Source organism: Gambusia affinis, linkage group LG21, assembly GCF_019740435.1.
Source record: "Gambusia affinis linkage group LG21, SWU_Gaff_1.0, whole genome shotgun sequence".
NCBI classification, from domain to species: domain Eukaryota; kingdom Metazoa; phylum Chordata; class Actinopteri; order Cyprinodontiformes; family Poeciliidae; genus Gambusia; species Gambusia affinis.
In genome coordinates, this window is record NC_057888.1 from 2,787,596 (window position 1) to 2,807,074 (window position 19,479).

Consider the following 19,479-nt stretch of genomic DNA (forward strand, 5'->3'; position numbering starts at 1 on the left):
CCACCTTTCCTCAGACCTCTTGTTTGTGCATTTGAGTCAGAAAGTGGACATATGTATTCAACTACTGGCTCATCACCCCGCGCAGAGAACGATGTCAGAACCCGACCTGCAGCGTGGTTCTCCTCACTCTCATAAATAATGGACGTCAGTGAGGCATCTGTCAACTTTTCCTGTCAGCCCCGTTCCACACACGTGTCAGACAGCGCCGCGTTGCATCCCTCTTCCCCCCGCGGCTCGGTTCCCACCCACACCTCCTCGGCCTCGTCTGCTGATTTATGGGTCGGTGAACCAACCGCCGCCTCCATCAGATGCGATCGCCGCACATGTAGACACAAACTCAATCACCGGGAGGAAAAAGACCTCCCTGTGATTCAATGAATAAAAGTGGAAAAAATAATCCGTCCTGCTCTCCATGTAAACACACACCTTTTTTTTTAGATAAAAACTCCGAAATTTGAGAAGAAAAAGTCAAAATTTTGAGATAAAAAGTCAGAAATTTGAGAGTAGAAGACGGAATATTGAGTCGGAATTCTGAAGAAAAAAGAAAAAGAAAAAAATTTTCAAAAAAATCGGAATTGTAAGATTAGTCAGAATTTTGAAAAAAGTTGTACTTTTGACAGTAAAAGTTGGAATTTTGAGAAAAAAGTCAGAATTTTTAGAATAATGTCAGAATTTCGAGAAAAAAGTCACAAATTTCAATAGTCAAAATTTTTAGATAAAAAGTAAGAAATTTGAGAGTAGAAGACGGAATATTGAGAGAAAAAAAATCACAAATTTTGAGAAAAAAGTCACAAATTTGAGACGTCGGGATTCTGAAAAAAGAAAAAAGAGCAGAATTTTGAAAAAAGTTGTACTTTTGACGGTAAAAGTTGGAGTTTTGAGAAAAAAAGTCAGAATTCTTAGAATAATGTCAGAATTTCGAGGAAAAAAGTCACAAATTTTGAGGTAAAAAGTCAGAAATTTGAGACGTCGGGATTCTGAAAAAGAAAAAAGAGCAGAATTTTTGGAAAAAAAATCGGAATTGTAAGATTAGTAAGAATTTAGAAAAAAAGTTGTACTTTTGACGGTAAAAGTTGGAGTTTTCAGGAACAAAAAAGTCAAAATTCTAAGAAAAAAGTTGGAATTCGGAAAAAAAAACAGCAGAAATTTTAGCAAAACGTCAGTTTTCTAAGATTTCTTCGGAGTTGTGAGAAGCAGCCCTCACCGTCTCGCCTGCTGATTTATGGGTCGGTGAACCAACCGCTGCCTCCTTCAGACGAACTCGCCGCACATGTAGACACAAACTCAATCACCGGGAGGAAAAAGCAACCCGCACACCAAAGACCTCCCTGTGGTTCAATAAATAAAAATGGAAAAAATAATCCGTCCTGCTCTCCATGTAAACACACACAGACACACACAGCTCCTCACAAGGTAGCAGAGAGCAGTAAACACACACCTCCGCCGCCTTAACATGTTTGTTGACTTAAATCTGTCAGCGCTCTCCTGACATTAAACACTCGCTGGGAGTTCCTGCTAAACATAACCAGGGAGGTTCCTCACTGCGTCTGACTGTCGAACCCGTCCACATGCACTCAAAAAACTAAATATCACCAAGTATTTCTACAGTTTCTATCGCGAATATCTTAATACACCTGAAACAAGACAAAACTAACTAGCAGAAAACCTACCAGTAAGAGAGAGGACCTTGTTTTAAGTTAATATTGATGAAAACATGGCAGATTATTTCACTTAGAAGATGAAGAAAATGAAAACGGTTTGCAATAAAAGCTAATTTCAGCCGTTGTTTACGTCCAGACGGCTGCGTCCATCTTCATCATGACGTAAAAGTCGTAAAATCATCATTCAGACCGAAAACGTTGGATTTAGGTCCCATTTGCCTGCTGTTTGAATGTAGCTGAAAGGGTTCAGGCTTTTAACAATAACAAATACTGCTGGACGATAAATTAACCCAGAATTTATCGCGATAAACGGTAACACTGTTGCTTGGCAACCATTTTCAAGCAATTAAATGGTGATACTGCAAGAACACATTCTCAAAGATCAATAAACGTTAAAATGTAACAAACATTTAACACTGGAAGTGGAAGATATTTTAAATATAAAAAAAAAAAAAAAAAAAAAAAAAAAACGATAGAAAGAAAACGAATTATGGAATCTCTAAACAAAACTGTCTGAGTTGAGACCAAAGCCTCAAAGACTTTTATCACCCAGAAAGAGTAAAACAATAAATCTTTCAAATGGAAATTATTGAGCTGGGCCTGAATACTTCTGGTTTTTCACATAAATAGTTCGGGTTAGTATGAAACGGTCTGGCATTGAAAGAAGATCCAGTTGCACCTTGCAGCTGGGTGGTCCAACCATCAGACTGAATTAAAGCGTCAATCGATTGAACGTTAAGTGACTGACGCCTCGTAGGACCAAAGCTTCAGACTCAGCTGGTATTCGGCCGATCTGCCTCGGGTTCGGATGGTTGCCCCTGATACTGCCGCTCTGAGGAGCCGCCATGCTAACGAGCGCTGCAATGTAATTAATACAAATGGAATGTTTAATGCAGTTTTTCCATTTCAAAGAAACTCTCCCGGCATCTTTCCCCCTCCAACAATAGATTGAATTCTGTTGCGTTGCCCTGAGGCGAACGATAACCCAAGTTTGACGTTGCCTTCATTCGATCAAACTCAATTAAAGACGAGCGCTCGCAGCAGACCGTGAGGCTCAACTCGGAGGTCTCCTGCCCCGTTTGTCTCCAACAGACAGCGGCATCAAGCAGTAATTGGAGGCCTTGCAGACCCAAACCACGTCCGTTTGTCAGTTTGTCGTGTCAGAGCTCAGCGTACCGCTGCTGGGGGTCGGCGGCGGCGGTGACCTTTCCATAAAGGGGACGGGTTCCTGCTGCTGGCGGAGAGACGCCCGCCTGAAACACAAGCCTGATGTTATTATTGCTTTGTGTCCTTCCCAGAGGAATACGCGGTCCCACCGCGGCGCGCTCGCTTTGATTCGACAGGTAGCGTGCGTATCGGTTTTCTGTTTGCCTGGCTCACAATGAACCGTCCTGATGTTCTGAGAGGCAGCAGAACAATAGCAGAACCTCTCCTTTCTTTGGCTCTGGGGACCCACAGCAAACAGGACCTCTGCTTACTGTGTTCGCCTGCTCATTTGGAGCAACTAGCAATACGACTAGCACAAAAAATTAAATAAAGACGAGGAATTGTGCAGCACAATGTGAAGAGGCCTACAATAGAGACCAGATATCCTCCACAGCACCGACGGCGACCCGGGTCCACAGCGACCCAACGGCCACAAAACCCAAAGACCGCAAGCTGAGTGATTTCACAGCAAAACCCTGACCGGTCCAGACACCAGGAAGAAACACTGAGATTATTTCTACACTTTCAGAAAAGAATCAGGAAAGTTAAAATTTTAAGAAAAAGTCAAAATTTTGATAAAAAAAAAAAAAAAAAAAAACTAAATAAAAAAAAAAACTAAACATTTTGAGGGAAAAGTAAGAATTCTGAGAAAATAATCAAAATTCATGGACAAAAATCAGAATTTTGAGAAAACTTATTCTGAGAGTAAAGTCAAAATCCTAAGATTAAAACAGAAATTTTGAGAAATAAATTGGAAATCTGAAAAAAGTGAATTTTGAGTGAAAAACAAAAGGTGTTTGGTTTTTATAAATTTAAATGAAAATGTGTCTAAGAGTTTTAAAATTAAATTCAGAACTTCGCCAAAATAAAGTCAGAATTTGAGGCAAAAGAGTCAAAAATTTTAGGGGAAAGTATTAATAATAATAAAAAGAAAAAAAAATCACGATTATGAGAATAAAAATTCCAACAGCAGATAGCTCAGTTAGCTCTGGTAGCCCTGGTAACTCGGATAGCTCTGGTAGCTCACGTAGCTTTGATAGCTCTGGTAGCTCAGGTAGCTTTGATAGCTCTGGTAGCTCAGGTAGCTCTGGTAGCTCAAGTAGCTCACATAGTTCAGGTAGCTCTGGTAACTCTGGGGACTGACAGTAAACAGGATCTCTGCTGATGTGTCTGCCTACTCATTTCTAGCAACTAGCAATACGGCTAGCCCAGAAAAATAAAAATGATTGTGCAGCACAATGTGAAGAGGCCTCCAATAGAGTCCGGATATCATTCACAGCACAGACAGCAGACAATCATCCACAGAGGGAGGGGCCGCGCGCGGCGGCGCCACCACACACCGTCTCCCTGGAGCTGCCGGGCCGATTTGTGGCGATCCGATGGCCGGCGGGTTGAGGTGTTCCACGTCATCCCAGATAACCTGGATCATTACTCCTGGAGGCTGTTAGAGGGAAAATCACATCACTCTGCTCTCACTGCTGCCAAGAAAAACTGACACGCCGAGTCACACTCCAGGACACACACAAACACACACACACACACGTAATTACGGGCTGTTGCCAGAGTGTGAGGGGTTAAAGTCGCAAGGCGTCTTCTAGAGAGTCCCAGCAGCCGGCGCAGCCTGAAGTTGACAGCTCTTGAAGCAAAGCAAGCATCATTACCGCCTTCGCCCCGTTTCTAAACTCTACCTCCGTTTTTATCCCTTCTTCTCTTCCTGGTCGACCTTTACCCTCCAACCAACCAACAGCCAATATTATCTCTCTAACCTGATCAGCTATGATTTACTGAGAAAGTCCCAATATTCAGACAGTCATGTCTGGGCCCCGGTTTCAAGATATACACTACAGAACCAGAAAGTATTACCAAGTATTTTGGTCTAGATTCAAGTGCAAATAAATCAGTGCACTTTAAATAAGACAAACAACCTTTCAGTAAAAAATCGGAGCTTGTTTTATGTCAATAATTCTGTAAGAGAGACCTATTATGCAAAATTTATATTTTACACGTTTTTATGCTTCCATATAAAAACAGTTTTTTGAAATTTATGTTTTTTGGTGTCTGGAAAATGAGTCACTTCAAAAACATCCCAATTGTTTAGTCACATTTGTTTATATATATATATATATATATATATATATATATATATATATATATATATATATATATATATATATATATATATATATATATATATATATATATATATATCTTGAAGGTATGATGTTATATTGGGTCCATTGTTGTTAGAAAAACAGGAGTAAATTTCTACAGAATTTTTTTTGAACTTTTTTCAGATTAATATAAAATTTTCTAGAAAAAACAAGTACATTTTGGAGTTTGAAAAGTTCAGAATTTTCTTGAAAAAAAAATAGACAAAACTTGGAAATTTCTGCATTGGAAAAGTCAAAAACCTGTTCAAAAAAACAGAAATTTGAAGATTATTTTCAGAAATTTTCTAAAACTTTTTTTGATTTTTTTAATCAATCCACAAAATAGACAATTTCAAAATTTGAAGTCACAAGCTTGCTAGAAAAAAAGCTGAGATTTAGTGATTAATCTCTAAAATTTTCCAGGAATAAAACAAAAAACATTCTGAGCTCCGAAAGTCACAAATTTTCTAAAAAGAACTCAGAAGTTTTTAAATGAATTTTCTGGGAAAAATATTTGGAAATTTCTGAATTTCAAAAGCTTTCTTTTGATTACTTGCCAAAAATTAAACAAGAAAATATAAATGCACATATTAGAGGCGAATAAAATTTCAGTATCACACTTTTGATCTAAAAGGTGCTTAGAAATGACTTTAGCTGTTTCTTCATTTAAACTGGAATTACAAAAATAAATTTGCAGAAAAGAAACAGCAATTTAAAAAAAAACTCAGGAAATGGTGAGAGGATGAATTTTTTTTTTTAATGACAAACTTATTTAATCGTGTTTCTTATGTAATGGAAACAGCGGCAATTGCAAAATTAGAAATTTGGTTAAAATTTTTTTTTACATTGGCGGAGTATTGATAAAGTACAGAAACCGAAGGGTTAAGATCAACCCACAAATCAGCAAACATCTGAGAATCAAATCGCCGATGCTAAAGAAACGCAAAGCAACACATTTCAGGGCTGCAACCATAAAAGCGTGATATTTTTCCATGATTGCGTACCGTCCTTCATGCCTGCACCGAGTCTCTTCTCCTTTCTCTTCTTCCATACTTTTATTAACTGGCTGTCATGTTCAGCAGCCTCCCCCAGATAGTGTTTAGCGTTCCTCAGTCCACTTACTGCAGCCAGAGTTAAGCCTCTGGGCTTTGCTCAGACAGGAATCCAACTAGAGACGAGTGAAGGAGTAGAGGGGGGGCAGGACCGGCGGACATGATCTGTCTGCTGCACTCACTCAAACTCTTCCTACCTGAAGGCAACAACGCCAGAACATTCAAGAAATTTCCAGCTCCACTTCTCCTGATTTAGAGAAAAAGGAAAGAAACGTTGAGCTCCTTCTGGATTGCAGCCGGAAATCTGGACGAGATACAAACGCATAAGGGTGTGCGTTACATTTTTACCTCTGCAGGAAGTTGCATTTTCACCTCCGTCACGTAATCTGAGTGTCTGCGTGGCGTCTGCAGAAACCCACGAACAAATCTCCATAAAATTCGGCAGTGAGCTCAGCCTGCAGCCAGGAACAGCTGATGAGATTTTGATAGTGATCTCGACTTGTGATTTCTACCATTAGGTGATTATTGTTGCCCCCGCCGCCGCCGCCGCCGCCGCCGCCTGGCCCAAACCTCACATTGGATACAGAGATTTAATTCCAAATCCAATCCGGAGCCCAGAAATCGATTACGCCTCCATTTTAACACACAGGTTGAATGTTTGGTGTCCTTGGACGTTCAGGGTTGCTCTGGCTCGCGTCAAAGTTTTATCACAATATTTTATGGTACTGAAAACTATTTATTTCTTTTTGAAAGACACCCATTTGTAAAAAAAACACAATCTTGACTCAAAACTAACTTCTATATATTGTTGAAAAGTTACTTGTATGTTGGTTTTGTCTTATTTTAAGTTTACTAATAAAACCAAAAATACTTGGTAAGAATTTGTGTTTTTGAAGTGTAACAAAGTGATTTGCATGATAAAAACACAACAGTGTAACAAATTGTGAAACGAAACTTCAAAAATACAAAATCTTACTAACGTATAAATAATTGTTCAGCAACATATTCAGCTTGATTTAAGTCAAAAGACATTTTCCCAAATACTTTCTTACAGCTTATTTGTTATTATTGTTTTATCGTCTTTTTATCACTTTTTAATATATTTGATTTGATATGTGATTTATACCTGATGCTTTTGATACCTTGTTTGCATTTAACTTTGTGAAGTTAAATGCAAACATTTAAATGTGGCATAAAATTTTATTATAACAAATCAAAGTCATCACAAAGAAAGAACATTGTGGAAATATTGAAGCAACATTTCAAGATGTCGACCAAAATTCAAGCTGTGAAAAGCAACCTGAAATATTTGACTTAATCCATAAAATTTAGTCCCAGCAGTTGCTATGGAAATATGTTCAAATTTATGGATTTGAAATGTGTTTTAAGATAAATCTCTAAATGTTCTCTGTGGTTATTTGTTATTATATGTTTAGCAAATTGAAATAATTTTGCTAATCCAAACTGAGGTAAAACAGGAAAACTTTAACGTCATTTGATGTCAGAAAGTGAGAATAAAAATGGTTCAGTGTAAAAGCACAAAATCTTACCAAGTATTTTTGGACTAGTTTCTAGAGAAAATATCTCGGTACATTTTAAACAAGACAAAACTAACTCACAAGTAAGTTTTGAGCAAGACATAAAAGCTTATTTTAGGTCAATAATGCATTAATATTGGAAAAGATTTTTTTGATAGTTCCACTGGCAGATTATTACATGTAAAAAATATCAGAAGTGAAATCAAGACTGAGAAATTATTGACTTAAAAAAGGATCCTATATCCTGCTAAAAAGTTATTTATGTTTGTTTTGTTCTATTTTGAGGGGTGGCTGGGTTTTCCGGGGTTGCTAGGTAACGGGTGGGGCTTCCCTGGGGTTGCTAGGTAATGGGAGGGGCTTCTGTGGGGTTGCTAGGTAACGCCACTGAAAAAACTGACTGACAAGTGTGTACATTAGTTCTATCTTAGTTCAAGAGCAGTAAAATGTTTCCACCAGAAACTCAATCTGAAATACTTGGTAAGATTTTGTGTTTTTACAGCGTAGGACAAAAAACCCCAACATGATTTACATTTTTAATCTGTAAAACAAAACCACATTACATTTCAAATTTTAAAATGTATTAATGCTCTTTAGAAAACAAAAAAAACGCTAAAACTAATAACACAGACAGTTTTTAAACAGCCTTAATTGGAATTCATCTTGAGAAACGATGATTCAGGACAAGAAATTTACTGCGATAAGTGATAAACGATACGATAATGTCCGCAGGTGAAATAAGGTAAGAAATGACTTCCATGGCCTGCTTCAGGAGTGTCATTTCCGCGATGCTGAAATTGTGCCACGGTCCAGGGGGCTTTGTTGTAAATCACTATCTGCCCCTGTCAGACTGCAGCCCACTGCTGGCTCTCCGCTGCCTCCTGGCTCAATAATATATCTTGTTAAATTGTGTTGAGAAGCGCGTGGAGAACCAAACACCTTTCTTCTTTTGTACGTCGTTTGTTTGCCTCCCTCTGAATGTGCGCGTCCTCCAGTTAAAAAGGGAACGCAGGAATGTGTTTGCCCAATAAAAATACATTTTTAAAAAATAAAAAAAATCTTGCTAAACCCTGTCTGTCAGGGTTTTGTTGGCGATTCAGTTCGACTGCCTTGCTGACTTACTGGTTGTGAAGCCATTTCTCAGACACTTCATAATTAGAAAAGCTGTGGAGCCAAGCCAAAGTTTAAGAGGAGGGAGGGTAAAAATAAAAAAATAAAAAATAAATATGCTGGCAGCTTGTATTATTCAACATTGGCAGCCATCTATTTCTTCTCACACCCAGATAACAGCAATCTAAGTGATTTCATAACAAAACTCTGGATTCCCAGGACCAGATCCTGAGCCGCTGTTCATCAGTTTTACCTAAAACGTAGCATCTCCGTCTGGTCATTCAGTAAATCAATGTATGAGTTTAATTATGTGTAACTGGAGTTTACCTACACAAAGCAGGAAGAGACAATTACCTGTTGTTTAGCAAGGTGTAAACTACAAAATCCATCTTCACGTCTCATTGAAGGAGAAATAGCTACAGTTGGAATTACAAAATTTAATTAGCTTAATTAATGGAAACATAAAATTTAAAAACAAAATCATGTTTTTTGAGGAAAGGCTTTAACCTTGGAGGAGGTGGATTTTTTCGGCCGCATCGAAATGAGTGCAAATCAGCAATGGAAAAACCTTTTTCACATCATACGAGTCACATGATCGATAGGGAAGAGGATATTTCTCTCATCAAGCTTTTGCACCATCAAGTAAATCTACTCTATAACTACTACTCTTAAAATCTGCCATGGTAAATTAATCTGGGATAAACTTTCTATGTGGATAAAGTGCAAATCCTCTCACATGGAAGAAACAGTTATGTGATTATTTTTATTTGCTAACGACATAATTAAGGTCGACGAATATGAATGTATTTTGACATAAACAGACAGAATTATAACTCTGACTTTAAAATCAGAATTAATGTGAGAATTTTGAGAAAAAGTATAAAATTAAAGAAAATGGATTATTGAGGAAAAAGTCAGAATTTTAACATTTAAAAATGTCTAAAAAAAGTCAAAATTCTGAAAAAAAATTTTATTATGAAGAGAAAATGGATTTCTGAGAAAAGTCGGAATTCTAAAAAAACAAAACAAAAATTCTGACAAAAATTTTCTAAATTCTGAGAAAGTAGCCAAAATTTTGAGAAAAAAAACGTCTGAAATCTTTGAAACAAAATTGGAATTGTGAGAAAAGATATCAAAATTCTGAGAAAAAAAAAATCAGAATTTTGTTTTTATTTTCAGATCTTGTTGATCTACGGAGGATGTTACTACTGGTGGAAATGACAAAGAAGACAACAGGAAGTGGTTGGAGGATGATTTTTAATGACTTGTTGCGCAATCAAAGTTATTCATTTGTAATTTTAATCACGTTCTTATTGAGTTGGAAACTCTGTAAGGTACAATTTGTGTTTTTCTGACATCAGCGGAATATCAACGAAGTTTAGCAATCACATTTGTAATGAAAACGCAGCTACTGACCTAAATCTCTCCACATCGTGGAGTCCGTTGCCCATAGCAACAGTAACGTTATCGTTTCATGTCACGCATCAGAAGTCGAATATCATCTCTTGCCTTTAGGTTGCTTTCCCTCCAATTACAGTTCCAACCGCGCCATAAATAGACGTCTCTGAAGGGAATCCGTCTCATTAGGCAAAGACCGAGTTATGAAGTTCCCACTCTGCCTGCCAGGAAATTTGTTCCAACGGTCAAACGAATGATCAACGCAACAAAGCAACTCCAGCTTCTCGTGGCATGAAGGAAATGTTGACCAATGCCCTGAAACGGGCAACTGCGTCTCCGAGGGATTCTCTCTTTCCAGCTCACATGGTGCACATGTTCACCTAATGACCCAGATAAATAAAGACGGTAACTACATGGTGAAAACTACAACTAACTGGAACTATATGCTGTATTATTCAAGCTAACTAAAACATAGCGTTCTTTATTTTCGTGTTTATGAATCTATTTGTTAGCTTTTCGGTCTGATGTGAAATTGATTCTTTCCTCCTGGCGACAAAATGGCGGAAGACAGAAGTTGGGATGAAATGCCAAAGTCAGTCAGTTGTTTAACAATAACTGGAAGCATTTTTTGAAAATAAAAACTTTTGAATCATAATCAATGGAATACTGACCAACATATTTGACTTGAAATTATGACTTTGACAATGGAAATCATCGAAATGGTTTCTCAAATGGTGACTGCATGTTGTTGTTTTACGTTTCTATAATTGAACTGCTTTGTTGTTGAAATGGCTAATTAGCTTGATTGATTGAAAATGGTTTCTTTTAATGAGTATTTATTACCCTACTGATGTAAACATAATAAAAAAAGTTTGACCCTTTTTAAATTCTGCACCAGTAGATTTACTGTGTCCAAACTTTTGGTTTGTACTGTATTTCATAATGAATTTATTATTTTATCTTCTGTTGATTTGTTTGTTTATTTTGGATATTTAAAATGTCTTCCAGCTCCAGTGTTAAATGTCCATTAGTGTTTAAAGCTTGAGATTGTGTTCTTGCATTATTATGCCATTATAACCATTATATTACTTGAAATTGAAATCAAAACAGTATCACTGTTTATTGCAATAACTTCTGGAAAACTCCTCGAATCTTTGCAGTAACATCAACAGACTAACTTTATTGCATCTTAATTTTTTTTTCCTGTATTGTTTGGTTCTAAAAACCTCAAACATTCAACCCACATCCTTAGTTGTTCACTCAAAAACCCATTGAAGTAACCAAATACGGCCCAGAAGGCCGTGATATTGATTGCTCCATCAACTCACCTCAGAGTTTCTGCTTCCTGTTTGAATTCATATTAAAAGACGAGACGTACGTCTAAACCTGCGACACTTTCTAGAGTCCTTACTGTTTCACAAACAGACGTTTCTGAAGGGAATCATGAAGTTGCTGCTCTAATTGTGAGGAAACCCAAACATTAACTAGAGAAACCTCCTGAACTTATGAGGAATACAAACAAACGACACGAGAATCATGGGTTGTTGTCACATGGAGGAAAAGTCTTATGTTTTTAACATACAACCACAAGGATTGTTTTCCACTTGATGTTTAAGCCACATGCTGCACGTGTGGTCAACAAACACAAAATCTTACCAACGATTTTCGTCTCATTTACACTTGAATGAGGATAAAACTAACTTACAAGTAACTCTTCAGCTTGTTTTCAGTCTATAATTTCTTAATATTGATGAAAAAGTTATTGTTCCACTGGTAGATTACAACAAGAAACAGTGGAACTTGAAAGTTTTCATAAATTTTTTGCAAATAATTGACTCAAAAGAAGCTCTTATTTCTAGATGAAAAGTTGCTTGTAAGTCAGTTTTGTCTTTTTCCAAGTGAACTAAGATCCTTTCACTATTAACTACACCAAAAATACTTGGTAAGATTAATTTTTGCAGCGTAGACATTTTAATCCAAGATGTCTAAGTTAGTTTTATTGTGAAAATCTCTGCTAAATTAGATGGATTACACTGCAAAAACACAAAAGCTCACCATGTAATTGTGGTCTAATTTCTAGTGCAAATATCTTGAAATAAGACAAAATTAACTCACAAGTAACTTTTCGAGAAAATATAGTAGCTTGTTTTAAGTCAGTAACAAGACATTCTCTCTATAAGTGAAATAATCTGCCAGTAAAATTTGTACTTTTTAAATCAAAATTAAGGAATTTTTTGACTGACCACAAGCTGCAAAGATACTTGTGGGTTAGTTTGGTTTTATTTCAAATGTACTAAGATATTTGCACCAGAACTAGACCAAAAATACTTGAAGTAACATGTTGTGTTTTTGCAGTGTATCTCTGAGTCATTCAGACATAAAAACACACATGCCTAAAGTTAGCTCCAAATAAACAAACATGAACGTTATTGGACTGTAGAAGGAAACCAAACAGATTGAAGAATCAATGGAGACAATATTTAATTTGGTTTAATATATGCTATGGCTGTTAGCTTTGTGTTTTTGTTTTTTGTGTGTGTTAAATAAAGATGTTTGTGGCTGGTGGGGGAATCTAAATTTCTGGTTTAAACAGAAGATTTTGGTAACATTTTGTGTAGATGTGACTCATTGAATCTACAAGCCCAGAACCAAACATTCAGCTTCTATGAGCCACAAATCTGGAAGAAACGGCAAAAACACGGCAAAACAACCGAAACACGGAGCTCCTTTAAATCAACAGTAATTAACAGTAGATGGAAAATTAAACATATTTTATGTGTTTTTATGATTTTGACGACAATAGTTGACAAAATGTAATATCTGTCACAACTGTTGACTTTATGATGTTTTTTATTTTATTTTATTTTTTAACAGTGTTGCTGAAATGTCTGAGACCAATAAATTAGATGATTTAAATTCCAGGTTTTGTTTCTTTTCTTCGTCAGGACCTGAAGTGTGTCTGTAGGAATCCATCTCATTATGGAGCATTTTACTTTATTTTAGTCACAAAAACTTTGGACAATAAATGAAACGCAACTCCAGTATCCTGATTTCAATCAAGGCAGTTCAAGGAGCTCTGCGTCATAAAAACAACAATACAAAGTCATAAAAGACACCATGGAGTCAACAATTGAGAAAACCAGAAACAAATGTTAACATTTCCATGAATGCCATCAAATAACTTCATTTGATTTGTCATCAAATGGAGGAAATGTTGACTAAACGACAAAAACACGACCCTGGAAACCCGGTTCGACACCGAGAGGGTGGGAGACGGAACCACAGAGGAACCCGGATCATTTTTAGGATCCACGGGACTCCATCAGCTCCAGATGCTGCTGTGCAGACGACTAGAGATGCTCGATATTACAGCGCGATGAGGCCCATCTGGAGCACAAATAATGCAATCAGCTCGGGTCACCGGTCATAGTCGCCTGGCCAAGGGGTAAACCCGTCATCCTGTGACGTCAGAGCAACGACTAACCCTTCATGTCGAGTCGGAAAATCCCACAAAAACACTCCGGGAGAAGAAATATGGGAGAAAGAGAGATGCTCCACACGGTTAACCTGTTCATACTGGTGGAAAACACACACACACACACACGCACACACACGCACACACACACACCCACACGCACCCACACACACCCACACACACCCGCAGGTTTAAATATGCAGCGCCGCCCATGTTCCTCTGCTTGACTTTGATCAGCCAGATTCCACCTCTGTCCCTTTCATCTCTGAACTTCAAACCTGGACCGTCTGCTCCAGTCGGACCGGCTTTGCCTTTCCGTTTCACAGAGCAGCTCAGAAGTTCTTCATCCAAAAACAAAAAGACCCAGAAAATAAAATCCCTCTCTTTCTTTTCAAATGTAAACTCCGTCCTTTCAAAGCAGAAACTCACCCAACTTCTTGGCTGCGATCAGACACATTACCTCAGTTTTTTACAAAAAGGTTGAGCAATCTGGAGGCAACTTTTCCCTGGGTTGCACACATCGCCCCATCACTCAGGCTTAAGTAAAACAGCCTTTTATAGCCGCGCTGCATTATTCAGGCAGGACATTAAACATTCACAGACAGGTCGTGGTTGTCAATAACCCTGGAGGACGCGGTGTTTTTAGACAACTTGACTAAACTCCACATCATCTGAAGTCTGTCCGCGGCGTGGATCTGCCGCCAGCGGGTACAAAGCAGCAGGAAAGGTGCGCATCTGATCGGCGCAGGACACGCAACGTTTCCCCGCAGAAATACGCATCGGAAAAGTTAAAGAAACCTGGATGCGCATCGAAAATATTCTCATTTAACAGCGTTTTTATTGGTGCTCCGTTTGAGGCTTGCTTGCAAAGACGTGCGGACCTCTGGCTAAAATCCGGACACTGTCATTTCGCGGAGCATGTTTGGTATTTAAGCTGAAGGGATGTACAGTAATAATAAAAACAATAATAATAATTAATCTGCGTTTTGGAAGTTAAAAGCGAAGCAAATCCGCGCTTACCTGATTGCTGAAGTTTATTCCAGCGGAGAGAGATTTTCCCACGACGCACAAAATAGTAAAAAAGAAAACCCGCAAAAAGAGAAAACCCCGCACGCCGGATCGCGGAGTATCCGCTCGCTGCGGCTTTTGTTGCCCGTTGTTCCGCCCCGACTGCGCGTCTCAGCGGCGCTGCATCACTTCTCGCTGTGTGGATGTCAGAGAGGCTGAGGGGACTCTACCCTCCCATTGGCTGCCATTCACAAGTCCCCCCAGCAGAACAGGCAGAGGAGAGGGAAAAAAGGAAAAAAACACGCACACCCACCCACACACACACGCACAGATATGGAGCGAGAAAAACAAAGGGGAGATAGTGAGAGGCTGCGTAAACACGATGCTTAACTTTAACGTCTGATTTTTGATTAACAGTCAGAGGTTGATGGCGCGTCGCGATTACTAAATAAATGATCAATTTCCGTGAAGAGCAAACAAAGGGCTGTTATACCGGAGAGCAAAATCAGCGAAAAGTGGATTTAATTCAAAAAGTTGAACTCAAGTGAGATTTCTCTACACTGTAAAACGTCACACTTAACTTTTCCCGTTTTGTTGCAATATCCAATTAATTTCCGTTTGCTAAATACCAGAAAATTAGTTTAAACTCAGAAATTTACATACAATATGATTAAAATGTATATAGGTAGAGTGAGGGGAAAGCTTTGTAATGTTTTATACATGTGTGAACTGAATTTACAGATTTTAAATAAAAAGAAAATCTGAAAAACAACCGAATGCGTCAAAAAGAAAACTAGTCTGGTTCAACTTTGGCTACAATTTCCAGATGCCAAAGGTGAAAAACTCAAATAACCCCATGAAGAATCTAGACAATTTTGTCATGATCTGTAGAGATTAATGAATAAAATCTACAAAACTCAGGAACAAAAAACAGAGGCTCCAATGCTCAAAAGTGAAAAATTAAAGAGGCAGAGTCAGGTGTTTTGCAGTCACATACTGTCATTGTATGGCATAATCAAGTAACTATGTTCAGTTGTTATAAAAATGCTATGTATATCTAATACAACTTTGTAATACAACACCTTGAAATTAGGACTCTGTCCCTTTAAGAAGCTCCTGCTCTTTCCGAAGCGCTGCCTCCAGGAAGTCATCACAACATGGCTCCTCTATTAACCCTTTAGCTACGTTTTTTTACCAGCGTTTCACTAAAAAGTAGCTCCTATAATTACGTCAGCAGTTCCACCAAGTGTTTGCTAATAGCCACTAGTCTGAAGGAGCTGTGTTCACTCAGCTGATTGGTTGCCATGGAGATTAAAAGATTTCTCATACAAGCATGAAAGAATCAAGGCAACACTTCAGGTACGTTTTTCATCTGGAAATAACATTATAACATGATTGTAGATAATATGTAATTCAAACAAGTCTGAACCAGAAGTGATCCGCCATCTTGGTAGGCACTCGGGACCAGTGTGCAAGAGAAAGATGCATCAACAAAACGGCTGCTGTCAGGATTGACTTGTATGAGATGGAGAAGGAAACATGTCCAACAATGTGGACAAGCTGCCTCCTCTTTAAAACTATGACATAGTTCACTAGGTGGTGGACAGGAAGAGTTCGTACAACATGGAGGAGCTTCACTTGGAATCAATGGATCCATACAATCAATGTTTTGGATTTGTAAAGGACGTAGGAGCTCTTCACTTGAATAACAAAGTTCTGGTGACTGGGAGAGTACATGTAGTAACAAACACGTAGGGTACATGTCCGACTTATCAAGCAGATAAAAGCTACATTTGCTAAACTAATTTAGCTAATTTGGCAGTAAAAATCCCTGATATTTGTCTCAGATTACACAGAGATGGGTAGAGAACTCAAAAACTGTAATCCAGTAATAATTGTAATGTATTCAGATTATTTATAATTATAATTGTTTATTGTAGTCTTAGTAACTGCCTACCAAAATGGCTGACAGTTACAAAGGTCCTGGAAGTGAGACATCACATGAGAACAATGAATACTGCCCCTTTAAGAGCCTATTTGAGTGGCAAAGTAGGTGAATGATGGGAAATATGAGGCAGAGTAGAGAAACTAAATAAAGGACAAAACAAAAAAGGCTCACACTAAAGATAAACTGTTTTAAGATTTTACAAGATGAAACAATTCAAGTGACTGTAGCTCATTTCATTAATCTATTTTGCTAATCAGGCGATTGTATGCAGAGTGCTGGGGCCAGTGGTAGGTACAGACAGATAATGAAAGGTTATCAGGTACCTGATTGTATTTTAATCCAGGAGTTGGTGTGACGGGTCAGCCTGTCCTCCTCCTCCTCCTCCTCCGGTCCTGAACCAATCAGCTGGGATCTGTTTGAGCCTGTAAACTCCTCTGTTTGAATGTAATCAAACTAAAGCGGCTCATAAATGCTTCGTCCAGAGCTCTGCTTTGACCAGATTAGCCTGTAATCTTTGTTTTCTGCCTCTGATTGTTGATCCACAGAGTGGCCTCATAAGCTTCTGGGATGGCACAAAAAGCTAAAAAAACAAACATTTTACATGAACATTTTAATACACCGAAACAGAAGGTGGCCGCTCATTCATAAAAACAAAAGCAAGATTCGTAAAAAGAGGCAGATCAGGTTATAAACAAAACAAACCTCAACATGAAGGTTTAAAGAAGAGCAGTGAGAGATTCATGAGCCGTCAGGGAAGCATGATGCGGCGTTACGACACGGCCGACGTGTCACTCTACGTGTTCACATGCTGACGGTGCAGAAAGCGTTCACAAAGCTTTTATACAACTCAAATCCCTCTAAAAGGTTAACATGGAAGCGGAGCAAGAGTAGAAGAAGAAGAAAAAGGAGCTTCTGGTAGACATGAAAGACTTTGAGTTTATTTCATGACGGATTAAGATCATGCTGAGGTGGAACCCAGAAGAAATGCTGAGTCACCGGTTGCCATGGTGATTGCTAATTTTTTTTTCTAGGGGGGGAAATGTGGAAGAGAAGCAGTGAGAAAAGTTTAAACCTCGAATAAACATTCTGTTGTTTAACAACTTGAACAAGTTTACGGTGTTTCATGTGGAAGATAAGAAAACTTAAAGAGGCAAATTAGTCGCAGGTTTGAAACAAAAGGATTAGAAATGAAACTTAATGGGATTAAACTGCAGGTTGAGTTCCAGGACGACTGAGAAGAAAAAAATATCCACGACAGACGGAGACAGCAGAGGTAAAACAGATTTTTTTTTAAAAAAAAAAAAACCTAAGAACTGTAAATAAAATAATAGAGATGGAAAAACTGATTATTATAACAGGATGGATGGATTATTGGTTGGTTGGTTGGTTGGATGGATGGATGGACGAATGGATGATGGATGGATGGATTGATTATTGGTTGGATGGATGGATGGACGAATGGATGATTGATGGATGGATTGATTATTGGTTGGTTGGATGGATGGATGGATGGATTGATTATTGGTTGGTTGGATGGATGGATGGATGGATTGATTATTGGTTGGTTGGATGGATGGATGGATGGATGGATGGATGGATTCATAATCAAACTAATAAACGGGTGAAGGATACAACTGAATAAACAAACTGTTGGATAGAAACATTTTTTTCCTCTAAAACAGCTGAACTGACATTTCCAGCCTGATTTGGTGAAAACTCAGAAAACTTCCCTCCATCCAGACGTTGCAGTGGATCCGACTGTCTGTCCAGCTTAAGGATTTACTGCCTTTATGGTCTGAAAACAGCCGACTCTGCAAACATAAACCGCCTCATAATTAAGCCAAGATGTTGCAAAAGCAGCTCAGCGCACATGACAAGATAATAAAATCAGAGTCTAAAGTAAATCCAAGTAATTTTCTCAGACAGGGGGATGATGAGGTCATGATTATCTGTTATAAAATCCTCAAGTATATAAACATCCTGCAGACAAAAAGTCCCTAATGTCATGGAAATTAAACCCCAAATACACCAATCTTTTATTCATCATTTGAGCCACATTCTTCTTCCAAACACTTAGCGGAGCCACGGAGCGACACGAGTCACAAAGCATGTGTCATCTCTAATAAAAATGTAGCACCCATCAAATGTGCAGCATCAAGATTGAAGGGCGCTCTGCAGGCGTTTATGACTTTCCCTCTTTTCCTCCCCGCTTCCCCAAATCCGCAGCAGCGCCGCCTGCGAGCGCCGCGCTACGCCGCAGCGTGCTGCACGCACGTTCCCACCCATGCACTGTTTGTGTCACGATGACCACTGGCTGCTGTTAGATTCATGAGTTTAATCCCTGGAAGCTCTCCAAGCATCCACTTTGCTGCTGTCCTGTCCTCTCCAGCGAACATCAAGCTCTTTGCCTTTAGCACAAAACGCACCGAGCCAAAGGGACGTCCGCATTTGGCACCACGTTCTATCAGGAGATCAGGCTGAGATGAGTAACCGCTGCCCTTGACTGCACCACTGCTGCTGAATCGCCTCTGTATTATTATTATTTTTTTATTTCTTTGCAGGTTATTTAACAGCCTGTCGCCATTAAATGACAGGAAAAAAACAGCCTGCGAGGGATAATTCTGTTCTCGCTCACAGGAACAGGGATTTTAGACCCGATTTGATTTGGGAACAAAGTTGCAACATTTCCATTCCAATCTAATTGAAAAACCTGTTCCCCTCCCCGCCTGTGGGAGCGCTGCACAAAAAACTACTGAAGGAAACGACACAAAAACACCGACTGTACCTTCCTTCTTGACAAAATGTAAACAAAAATGGAGCGGCGTCGGATTTTACTTTTGTCTTGGTTAGAAAACAACGAGCAGCATCTTTTGCTGGTGTTATCTTTATGAGTTTGTTTTGGTTGTATTTACCCAGAATGCTCTCCTGCTTTTGGA

General features: G+C 38.6%; 1 protein-coding gene across 8 annotated transcripts in view; it reads right to left on the reverse strand.

The window, feature by feature from the left end:
* The window catches only part of cdh6 (cadherin 6), a 248,907-nt gene that overhangs the window by 80,387 nt on the left and 149,041 nt on the right, over window positions 1-19,479 (reverse strand). Inside the window, exon 1 of one of the 8 annotated variants that reach the window (XM_044105230.1) lies at window positions 14,608-14,798. The exons of the other annotated variants lie outside the window; for them this stretch is intronic. The gene's annotated coding sequence lies outside the window, so the exon portion shown is untranslated. Of the gene's footprint in view, window positions 1-14,607; window positions 14,799-19,479 lie in introns of those variants that run through there. 8 annotated transcript variants of the gene reach the window in all.